We start from the raw sequence: 11,639 nt of genomic DNA, 5'->3' as shown, positions 1-11,639 counted from the left end.
TAAAAAAAAAGTAAGTAATGTTGTCTTATATTATTATTATTATTATAATAGTTGTTATTAAGAAGCAATAATAATAATAATGATCTGATAGATGTTATCGTTGTAGTCATTTTCATTGTATTATCATTATCATTATCATAACCATCATCATCATCATCAAAGGGCTAACGCCGACGGGGCCGTAAACACCCTTTCGTCTCCAGCCACGAGGGTCCTTCATGGCGAGTCTCCACGCAGGCCCTCGGCTCATCTCTAATTCCTCGCAACATGTCTCGTCGAGCTGCCCAAGCCATGATCTCCTGGGTGTCCCACAGGCCTCCTCCACCCAGGGTTGTCTCGCAGAGAGACATCCTGATGGGCATGGTCTCACGGGGAAACGAGCTAGGTGCCCATATAGCCATATATACCCATATATAGTTATCATCATTTTATCACAAAGTATTACTCGACACAGCAACTCTGGGTAATCCAATGGTGTGGTCATTATGTAAATGTATACCATCATTAGTATTAGCATTATTATTATTACCATTATCATTGTTGTTATTATATTACTTACTCTCCTCCATAATCATTTTATTACTCAATACCAATAGAATTGATATATGCCGATTGTTTACAAGCCTCAGAACCTGTTCGGATGCTAGATGTAACTCTGACCTTAGTTTCTTTTCACCGTTGTGGCTTAGCCATATGACTTGTTTATAAAAAATTAAAATCTTCATGAACCATTTTCATTCCTATACTAATTATTTTGTTGTTCTAGAACATTTTTTTCGTTATACAAGTAAAATTGCTTTAACTTGCCAATTTCACTTCGAACACTTATCAGCTGTTAGTCCAAGTTACATCACAAGCACCGAAGCCCGACTACACAATGTCTTTATTATTACGTCCTCACGCCAGTTATTAAGAGTAAGATCATACACTTTTTGCAAAATTATGAAACTACAAGTGTGTCGTCATGATTGGTGATATTTCAGATTATGTATAAGTGTATATAGCAATCGACAGGCAAGGGCTGAATATTACATGGTTAAATTCCATGTTTGGATGTATGCAAAGTAATGATGTATGAAATCGACAGGTGGATGAATTGTGACTCGTTACTTTTTCGGGCGTAGGCATACAAAACTGAAAATTAAGTTGTTATATTACATTATATATATATATATATATATATATATATATATAATATATATAATATCTTTATTTTATTTATAATAAAATATATGCTTTCGATTTATGTCGGAATAGATACTCTACATTATTCAACATTTCTCAATTTTCACATCTATCATGTGAAAAAATGGTTATTGCATCTTTGTTTAATGTTACTGAGAGCGATGCACAGAGATCAAGGAAAATGGATAATGCCATCTTATAGAGCATAATAAGTAGTCCTAAACAACAGCAGGTACAGTTGCGGCGACATTTCTTATTACATCGAAAGGATGAAATATCCAATGCATATTGCTGCTCAGGGCTAAGTCCACAACACCCTCAACACAGCCAGAGTTTTTAATGTCCATTTTCTTTAAGTTGGTTTTCCATAATTGGGCACAAAGTGCTAAGCATGAGGCTGGAAGTTACAATAATTATGTTCATCAACAGTAATATTGTTCAATATAATCATTATTACTATCAGGTGGATACTTATGCAATATAAATATGAGGCTTGCTTTACTTTCGGAATAGGCACAGGACCAAGAGTGCTAGGAAGACCAGGCCACAGGACTGCACCTGAATCCAGAGCTGCAGGATCAGTAAACTGACTACTCAGGGAAAAGTTTACTTTCATGAGAGTTGCCATCCATTGGGTGTCATCTTAGCTGGAATCATGAGAGAACTCCTCTATAAAGGTGATTTTGGAAACTAGGAAGGAGAGTTGTGTTAACCATGAGTCAGTTACAGCTCTTGTCAGAAGTTCTGAAGTGGCCATACTAGCTCATGTGTGAAGTTCATATTGTTAAGCCAAACAAGGTTCATCCTTTGGCTTTCTATCCCACTGTGCAAACTACCACAGTTGAAAAGAGATTTAACTGTTGTCTATAGGTCATTCTTCTTTCTTTCTTTTTATAGGTTTCAGACTTTCTGTTATATCCCCTGGATCCTTTTTCTTTCATCTTCTTTCTTCTATTATATCATGTCTATAATTCTTGTTTTTTGTAAGAATTTTTGGTATGTCTTAATATGTAATATTTTTGATCTTCTGGGAAATCTTCTCTGTGATCAACATTTTTACACTTGGGTTATTAATTTTATTTTCTTTAATGATCCAGCAATATCACTTGTTTGAATTGAATCTTGGAGTGAAGGAATATGTGTTCCTCTGTTTCTTCTTGATTTTTACACCGTCTGCAAAAGGATCGTTTTCAATTTTTATTCTGTTTAGATGGTGCTTTGTCTTGTGTGTGTTTATTAGTCTTGTTGTGCATATGTCTAATTTTCTGTATTTAGGTCTTGTGCATGGTTGGGGACTGACGTTTTTTATGTATTTTTTTTTAATTTAGGGCATTATTTAAATATTTTTCCCAATTCTTTAGGTTTTTGTCCTTAATTTCTTTTATGTTTATGATGTCTTTGGTCAGTTTTAAAGTTTCTTTTGATTTATGAGCTGTTTTTGCTGCAAGATCTGCTATTTTGTTACCCTTTATATTTTTATGTGCTGGTATCCTTTGTATTATTGTTTTTTGTTTATTTTCTGTTAGACTAAGAATTGTTGATTGTACTTCAAATATGATTTGTTTGTAGTATTTGGGGTTTGTGTTTTGTATGCAGTGAACTGCTGATTTAGAATCTGTGAATATTACTAAGTTTTTCAAGTTATCAATTTTAATTATATCATAATCCTTCTTTTATGGCAAACAATTCGGCTTCTATTATTTGGGTTTCTTTCGGTAATTTCCAAGTTGTTTTGATATTTTTGTCTTTAATGTAAATTGCTGCTGCTGTAGAATTGACACCTTTTATTTTGGAACCATCTGTGAATATTTTATTGCAATTTTTATATATTGTGTTCCTATCATGTAAAATTGATTTTTATTATTTCTTCCGTGTGTCTTTAGAAGATGATACATAAAATTAGTTCTGTATTTTGTGAATATTGACCAAGGTGGTATTTTTGCTATACTTGATATATGATTTTGTCATTTATTATATTTTTAATTCCTTTCATGTTTCCGTCACTCTATGAACTAGACTTCTTTTGTCTGTTCTCTGGTTATATTCCTTAATTGTTTGTTATTATTTGTATATTGTGGAACCATATAGTATTTTTGGTTTTATGTATGATGTAAAATCTTATTAATGTTTCCCTTTTTGCTCCCCATGATAGTGTGGCCAACTTTTTCATTATGTCTAATCTTTTTTGGGCTGAGGTTTTAATTTTATCTATATAAGGTTTCCATTTTAATTTTGGTGCATCAAATTCTAATCCTAGTATGTTATGTTTATATGTGAGTAATAATTTTTCATTATTTATGCTTATTTCTGGTATGTTTTGAATTCTTTTATTAGTAAAGCACATAAGTTTACTTTTAGATATTTATTTTCAGATCCCATCTATCATTCCACTCTTTTATATGTTTAATTGCTTTTTTTTAAGTCATCTGTTTGCCTTTTGTATTTCTTTGTTTTGAGAAATTAGCGTAATGTCATCTGCATAAATTATTTGACTAATTCCCTTTGGAAGGTTCAGATCTGACTTTAATATGTAAATTAATGTTGGGCTTAGAGGTGAACCTTGAGGTACTCCCTTTGATATTTTTTCTTTTTGGGTTCTTTTTTCTCCTATTATTATCTAATATGTTCTGTTTTTTAGGAAATTCTTTAAGAATCTTAGAGGTATACCTTTGATTCCTAATTTAGCTGCCTTTACTATGATTGCATCATGATTAGCTGAATCGAAAGCTTTTTCTAGGTCTAGGCAGGCTACCATTGCATATTTCTTTTCATTTAATGTTTTACTTATTACTGATTCAATTATTTGGAGTGCATCTGTGGTTGATCTGTTTGATATGAAACCTGTCTGATCTTCATCTAATTTCCTTTATTTTTTTAGCCACCAATTAATTCTGTAATTTATAATGTTTTCGTATATCTTTCCTAAACAAGAAGTTCTACTAATGAACCTGTAAGCACTTATATCTGATGATTTTTTTCCTGGCTTTAAGATTGGATTTATCAACACATTTTTAAATTCATTTGGATAGTCACCTTTTTGCCATAGTTTGTTAATTTCTTTTAGAATTAGTCTTAATATGTTTTCTGGTGCCTTTTTACAAAATTTGTATGTAGTTTCATCTGGCCCATATGGCTGTCCATTCTTGGCTTTGTTTATTGTTCTTTTAATTTTTCCATTGTTATTTTTTTGTTTAGATTTATAGGGGTCAGGCATTTTATTGGGTTTACTACCCTCTGCTTTATTATTATACTTTCAATTTTTTTCCAAATGTTTTTTTTATATTTTTTTTTAAAAAAACTATTTTACCCTTTGTTTTTTTTTGGGGAGATCGATTTTTTAGGGGAAATTTTTGTTTTGATTTTTACCATTTGCTTCTTTATAAATTTCCCAAACCCTTTTTTTTTTGGGGTTTTTTGAAGCCCAAATCATTACAGAAGTTTTCCAGGCTTTTTTTTTTTTCAAACTTCTATTTTTTGTCTCTTTGTTCAAGATTTTTTTGTTTTCCCATTTCTTTTCTTTTTTTGGGTTTTTTTCCTCCATTTTTTTAAAGGTTTTTATTTCTTTTCTTTATTTTTTCTTGGGGTTTCGTTCCACCGGGGTTTTATTGGGTTTTTTTTGTTTTTTGGGGAATTTTTCAATTTGAACTTTTTTTCCCAAATTTTTTTTTAGCTGCTTGCTATTTTGGGGGAGTTTTTTTGTTTTTCCCAGCCCTTTAACTTGGAAATTTTTTTTTTGGAAATTTGGGCCATCCTTCTTTTTTTAAAATGCCATTTCTTTTTTTTATTTAAGAGGATTTTATTATTTTAAATTTTTTTTAAATTTTTTGGTAAATTTTCACTTTTTCAAATGGGGGCCTGATATTATTTAAAATGATTAAAATTTTGGAAAACCCAAATTTTTTAATTATTTTTGAGGTTTTTTGGGCCGGGATTAAATTGAACCTGTTGTTTGGCCTGGTGGTGTTAGTAATATTTCTACATTACTTGCTAGAAAATCAAAAAGGGTTTCCCCGTTTTGTTACTGAGCTTTGGATTTAAATTTAATTCCCAAAGTGGGTGATGAGCGTTTAGGTCTCCCATTATAAGTTTTGGTTTGTCTATTTGCTTTGAATAGTGCTCTATTTCTTTTTTTGTAATATTTTTACATGGGTTATACATTAGTAGTACGTTTAGCTATTTGTTATTGAAAGGTACTTTAATGGCTTGTACTTCAAGTTTTTGTTCTTATATTGAATTGAGTTTTTATACAAAATGCTAATCCTCCACCAATCTGATTTGCCCTATCTTTCTTATTATATCATAATTTTGGATCATGAATTTATCTCTATCCTTTAACATGTTTCACATATTGCTATTATATCTGGGTTTTCTTGTATATTAGTAGTTATTTCTGTTTCTTTGTTTATTATTGATCTTGCATTCCATAATATTATGTTATTCATTAATGTATTTTTTCAGCGTTTTTATTAAAGGTCCAATGTTTAGCAGCATTTCTGATATGATTGATATTAAGGACTTTCCTTCATTTATATCATTAATTGTATTTGTAATTGTTTTGTATAATTCTTTACCAAAGGAACCCCAAGAGAAGTCACTTTTCTTATTGTTATTATTGTTTTGTGTGTCTTTGTGTTTTGTATTGGTGTTGGTAAGGGACCAGTTATTGGGTGATTGTTCTGTTGTGTTGTCTTCCGTGTGCCCTCCTTTAAAAACTTTGTTTCTTTTTGGAGTTAGTTTGTTTTTCTTGTGTTTTTTTTCTGTTATGTTTGGTGTTGTTTCTTTGTTATCTTTTTTGTTTTTTTTGTTTTTGTGGGGTCCTCTGTCCAAGATTAGACTTTTTTTGGTTTAGTGTATGTGCATATGTCTGTCTTTTTGTTTTGTAGGTCAGTAGTGTTTTGTTTGTGATTTGTGAGTATTTTCCCCCTCTGCTTGAAATTTTGTTGTTTCTTGATGTTTTACTAGAGTGTCATGCTTGTTTTAAATTCTGACTTTCATCTGTTAGTGGTTTTAAATTTGAAGCTGTTTTGTAACTTCTTGGTTATTTGGTGTAGTGTTGTTTTTATTTATGTCTTGTGCAATTTTAGGGAAAATTAAAATTTTGTGTCTATCGGAGAGTGATCTTCCTTGCAGTAAAACAGTAGGGTTTTCATTTTTGCAATCTTTGTATGTGTGATTGAAACGCTCATTTACTTTACCTTTGTCTTTTTTTTACATTTTATGGTGCCATGTCCATATTTTTGACAGTTATAGCACTTGGGAAATTTGGGAATGTATATTGCTGAACTTGGTAAGAGATATGCCCTATGACAACTCTTTCGGGGAGTTTCCCTTGAAAGGTTATTCGTAAGGATTTTGTTTCTATCCATTTATCTTTACTGCTTATTTCTTTGTTTTTTTTTTTATTCTTATTACTTCAGTAATATTTTGAATTTGGTCCCCCTAATGTTCTGATTTTGTTTTTTATAATGTCTATATTCAGGTCTGTTTCTACGGGAATATAGTTTCCGTAAGAACAGCCTGTGTTTTTGCGGGAAAGGGCTCGCTGTTATAAATAACTTCCCAATTTCCTAGTTTTTTAATTTCATGCAATGGTCTTATACCTCCAACCTCATTGCTTTGCCTGTTCCAGAACTCTTAAGGTGTTTTCCTTTTATGTACTTTTGAATTCTGATGAATTTATGGGGTCTGTTAGTTTGACTGGATATTAAAGTTTTGAGGTATATGAAGCCCCCTTTAACTGTACTAGTATTACATTTTGTGGGGTTCTATTTGCATTTCAGTGGTAATCTCAGCTGATGATGTATGTTGTTGTTCTTCAGTTCGGTGAAAACCGTTGGCTATCTGGTTTGAGGGGAACTTTGAATGTTGTTCATTTTCATTTCGCAGGAGTTTTGGATTTATTCTTCTCTTCGTTTTCCCCGAATTCTTTTTCCTTGCTTTTTTGTGTTGTTTCTTTTTCTTTTTGAATATCAGAGTCTTCCCTGGATCAAATGTTTTGTTTTCCATTTTTTTGGGGTTTTTTGGGACAAATGTCTACAGGTCATTCCCTTAGTGATTTGATGGTGGGTCGGTGTTGAATGCAAGTGGGGTATATGTGAGATAGGGGTTTGCAGTGGTATGTGACTTTTAACCAGCTGGCACCTCTTGACATGGAGGATTGCTTCATATATTTATTTATTATATATGTGTGTGTGTGTGTGTGTGTGTGTGTGTGGTGTGTGTGTGTGTGTGTGTGTGGGGGTGTGTTGTGTGTGTTGTTTGTTTTGTTTTATTTATGTATTTTTACGTATATATATGTTATATATATATTATTTTATATATATATATATGTGTGTATATTATATTGTGTTTTTAAAATATATTATATATATAAAAATATATATATATATATAAAATTATATAAAATTACATTATCACATATATATATACAAAATAATATACATATATATATATATATATATATTATATATATATTTTTAATATATATATATATTTTAATAATATATATATGTTATTTATATATATTATATAATTATAAATATATATATATATATATATATATATATATATATATATTATATAATATTTGTAGGGGGTTTTATAATATGTTTTTATTGTTTTGTATGTCATATATTTATATATTATTATATGTATATTTATATAAAATATATCTATTATAATATATAAATATTGTTGTGTTGTGTGTTGTGTGTGGTGTTTGTTGTGTGTTTTGTGTGTGTGGTTTGTTGTGGTGTTGTGTGTGTGTTTTTGTGTGTGTGTGATGCATGTTGGGTATGTTATATATAATAATATTTTTGTTTTTTTTGGTTTCTTCTGTCGTGCTCTTCGTGCTTGTGTGTTTTGTATAATAATATTTGATGTTGTATGTTTTTTTGGTGTATATAAAATATATATAATATAAATATATATATATATATATTTTATAATATTTTATATATTTTTGTTTATGTATGTATTATTATTATAATATAATATATTTAATTATGTTTTATTATTATTATATATATATTAATGTTATTATATATTAAAAATCAATGATAATATATTATAGATATATATATATATATTATATAATATATATATATATATATATATATATATATTATATATATTTATATATATATATATATATATAATATATATATACATATATATATCTATATTTATATATACATACACACACATATTATATATATCATACATACATACATTCATACATACGAGGGGGCTTCAAAAAGTTTGTGGAAAAAGGATAGTATGTTTAGTTTTTCAATATACACTTCTGCAAATGTTGATACAAGTCTTTAAGTCTATCTGAGTAAAACTGAGGGTCATGTGATCTGAACCATGTCAGAGCAGCTCTTTTTACATCTTTAGCCGATGGAAAATTGGCTTCTTTCAATTATTTTCTTATTTTGGAAACAAAAAGAAGTCAGATGGGGCTAAATCAGAGCTGAAAGGTGGATGTTGGATTATATCCCATAGAAATTCAAGTAGCACAGCTCTTATCTGCTGAGTGCCATGAGGGGTGGATTGTCATGGTGCTTTCCATGGCATTTTTCTGAGATTTTTTTTTACATTTTTTTTCAAAATGCATTGATAATAAGCAATTGTAATTGTTTTCTTTCTCTCAAAGAAGTCAACAAGCAAAATCCCCTCTGCATCTCAGAAGACATTGGCCATGGCCTTTCCTCTTGAACACTCAGATTTTGCTTTGACTGGTCCGCTTCCACCCCTGAGCAGCCACTGCTTTTAAATTTTGTCCTCAGGATTATACTGGTAGAGTCATGGTTTATCCCATCACAATTTTCTACAGAAAAGCTTCAGTGTCCTCATCTCATTTGTTCAAATTTTCCATTGAATGATCTACCCTTGTTTGCTGCTGATCTGGGTGCAACAGCCTAGGGACCTATTGAGCAGAAAGCTTACTTAGCCCCAAACTCTCCACACACAATTGTGTATGCAGAACCCACAGAGATGTTGAATGTGTTTCCTACTGATTCAGTGGCTATTCGTCTATCCATTTCAATCATGTCACAAACAGCATCAATGTTTTCCTCACAAATTGGCAGTGATGGCCTGCCACTGCAAGGCTCATCTTCAATTTCCTTTCTTCCACTTCTGAACCAACTTATCCAATTGTAGGTTGTTGATTTCTTTGGGGCATTGTCACCATAAACTTGTTCCAGAGCATCAATGATTTGCCTTTCTCCCAACCGAGTTTCACCATGAATTTAATGTTTGTCCTGGCTTCGATTTTGGTGGATTCCATGTTGCTTGAATGGTGCCTGACTTCCAACTGGCGGCGAAGTGTTATTACCTGCATTCAAGGGTTCATGTTTTAACACATATTGGTACAAGAATGTTAAGGTGCATTAAAATCAATATCCTCCCATAAAATTTTTAGTTATGGACTTTTTCCACAAACCTTTTGAAGACCCCTTGTTTTTGTGTGTGTGTATATATAGATATATATATATATATATATATATATATATATATATATATATATATATATATATATATATATTTTTTTTTTTTTTTTTTTATTTTATTTTTTTTTTATGTATATATGTATATAGTGTATATATATATATATAATATTTATATATATATATATATATTTTATATATATATACATATTATGTATATATATGTATATATGTGTATATATATATATATATATATATATTTATATATATATTATATATATATATTATATATATGATATATTAGTATATATATGTATATATGTGTGTATATATATATATATATAATATTATATATATATATATTCATATATATATTATATATTCATATATTATTATAATATAGAACTAATAAATATATATATATATATATATATATATATAATAATATATATATATGTATATATATTTACACACACACACTTACAGATACTCACAGAGACACACATACAATGTACAAAAATATGTCTGACAAAAGAAATGCATGATGATCTTGATGGTCATGGGATTACGAATACAGCAATTCAGGCTCCAAAAAGCAGTTGCTTGCAAGTACAATTGTAACCACTGACAAAGGGCTTTGTCAGACCATCATAGGGCACAATTTTCATTCTTTTCATACCGTAATTTCTTATTCCAGATTGGAAATGAAGCAAATTATCACAATACAGGGACTTTAGTGGCAGCACTTCCAACCTCGACTTTCATTAACAGCGGATGTATCCATGGTTCTATTGTCATTGAACAGACTGGAAAAGGTGACGAGCCTATGACATCTTTTCACTACTTTATGAAGGAGAAATTATTTGCATCATGGACCAGTATGTTTGGAATAATGATGTTTAGTCTAGATCGTAAGAATTTTGACTATGCTTTTATGAAGTATGTATTTATCATTGTTAATTTTTTTTAATCAAAATTGGTTTGTTAATTTAGCCCCTTTTAGATTATAAAATCCCTGATAGAAAAACTGATTTTTATCATAGTTTAACTTGAAAATAAAAAAAATTTGGTTTTTTTTCAGATTGAACAACATTGCAAGCTTGTAATTGCCCCCTTTTATTTCCCGCAGTCGAGAACACCAAGAAACCAATTCTATGTCATTTAAAAGGAATTCCTTGATAAATGTTTTAAAAACCCATTTACAAAAAGGATGAGTTGTATCGAGATTCTAGTCACTCTCATGTGTTATTATACATCATATATTATAATTATATAATAAAATATATATATATATATATAAATTTTATAAATATAATATATATATAAAAATAAATATATTAAATTTTATAAATAAAAAATATATTATAAATATAAAAAATTTATATTATTAAAATTATATGTATAAAATATATTGTATTAAAAAATTATTATATACATACATTTTTATCAATTTTAAAACATTAATACCAATATATACTAATTACATTATATACATATAATACATATTATACCTATATATATATATAATATATATATAATTATATATTAAATATATATGTATGTATTTAGTATGTATTTTGTATATGTTATATATAAATATGAATAAAATAATATAGATAATAATTTTTTAAAAAAAATATATATTTTATATAATATATATAAATATATTATTATTATTTTAATATTTTATAATATTTTTAAAAATTTTAATATTTTTTTTAATATAAAATATATAAATATATATATTATATATTTTATTATTATATATTTATATTTTATTATTATATATATAAATATATTAAATATATTAAATTTTCATGCATATTAAACCCCACACACACCCCCACCCCACAACACCAACACACAAAACCACAAACACACACACACACACACCCCATACCATACCTCACATACACATACCTACACATACACCACTACACTACACACCACACCAACCATAACATCAATAAACCTACCCCCATACACAACACATAAAAACAT

Source organism: Penaeus monodon, chromosome 5, assembly GCF_015228065.2.
Source record: "Penaeus monodon isolate SGIC_2016 chromosome 5, NSTDA_Pmon_1, whole genome shotgun sequence".
Classification (NCBI taxonomy): domain Eukaryota; kingdom Metazoa; phylum Arthropoda; class Malacostraca; order Decapoda; family Penaeidae; genus Penaeus; species Penaeus monodon.
The sequence above is the reverse complement of the archived record's forward strand: the minus strand, read 5'-3'. Positions refer to the sequence as shown.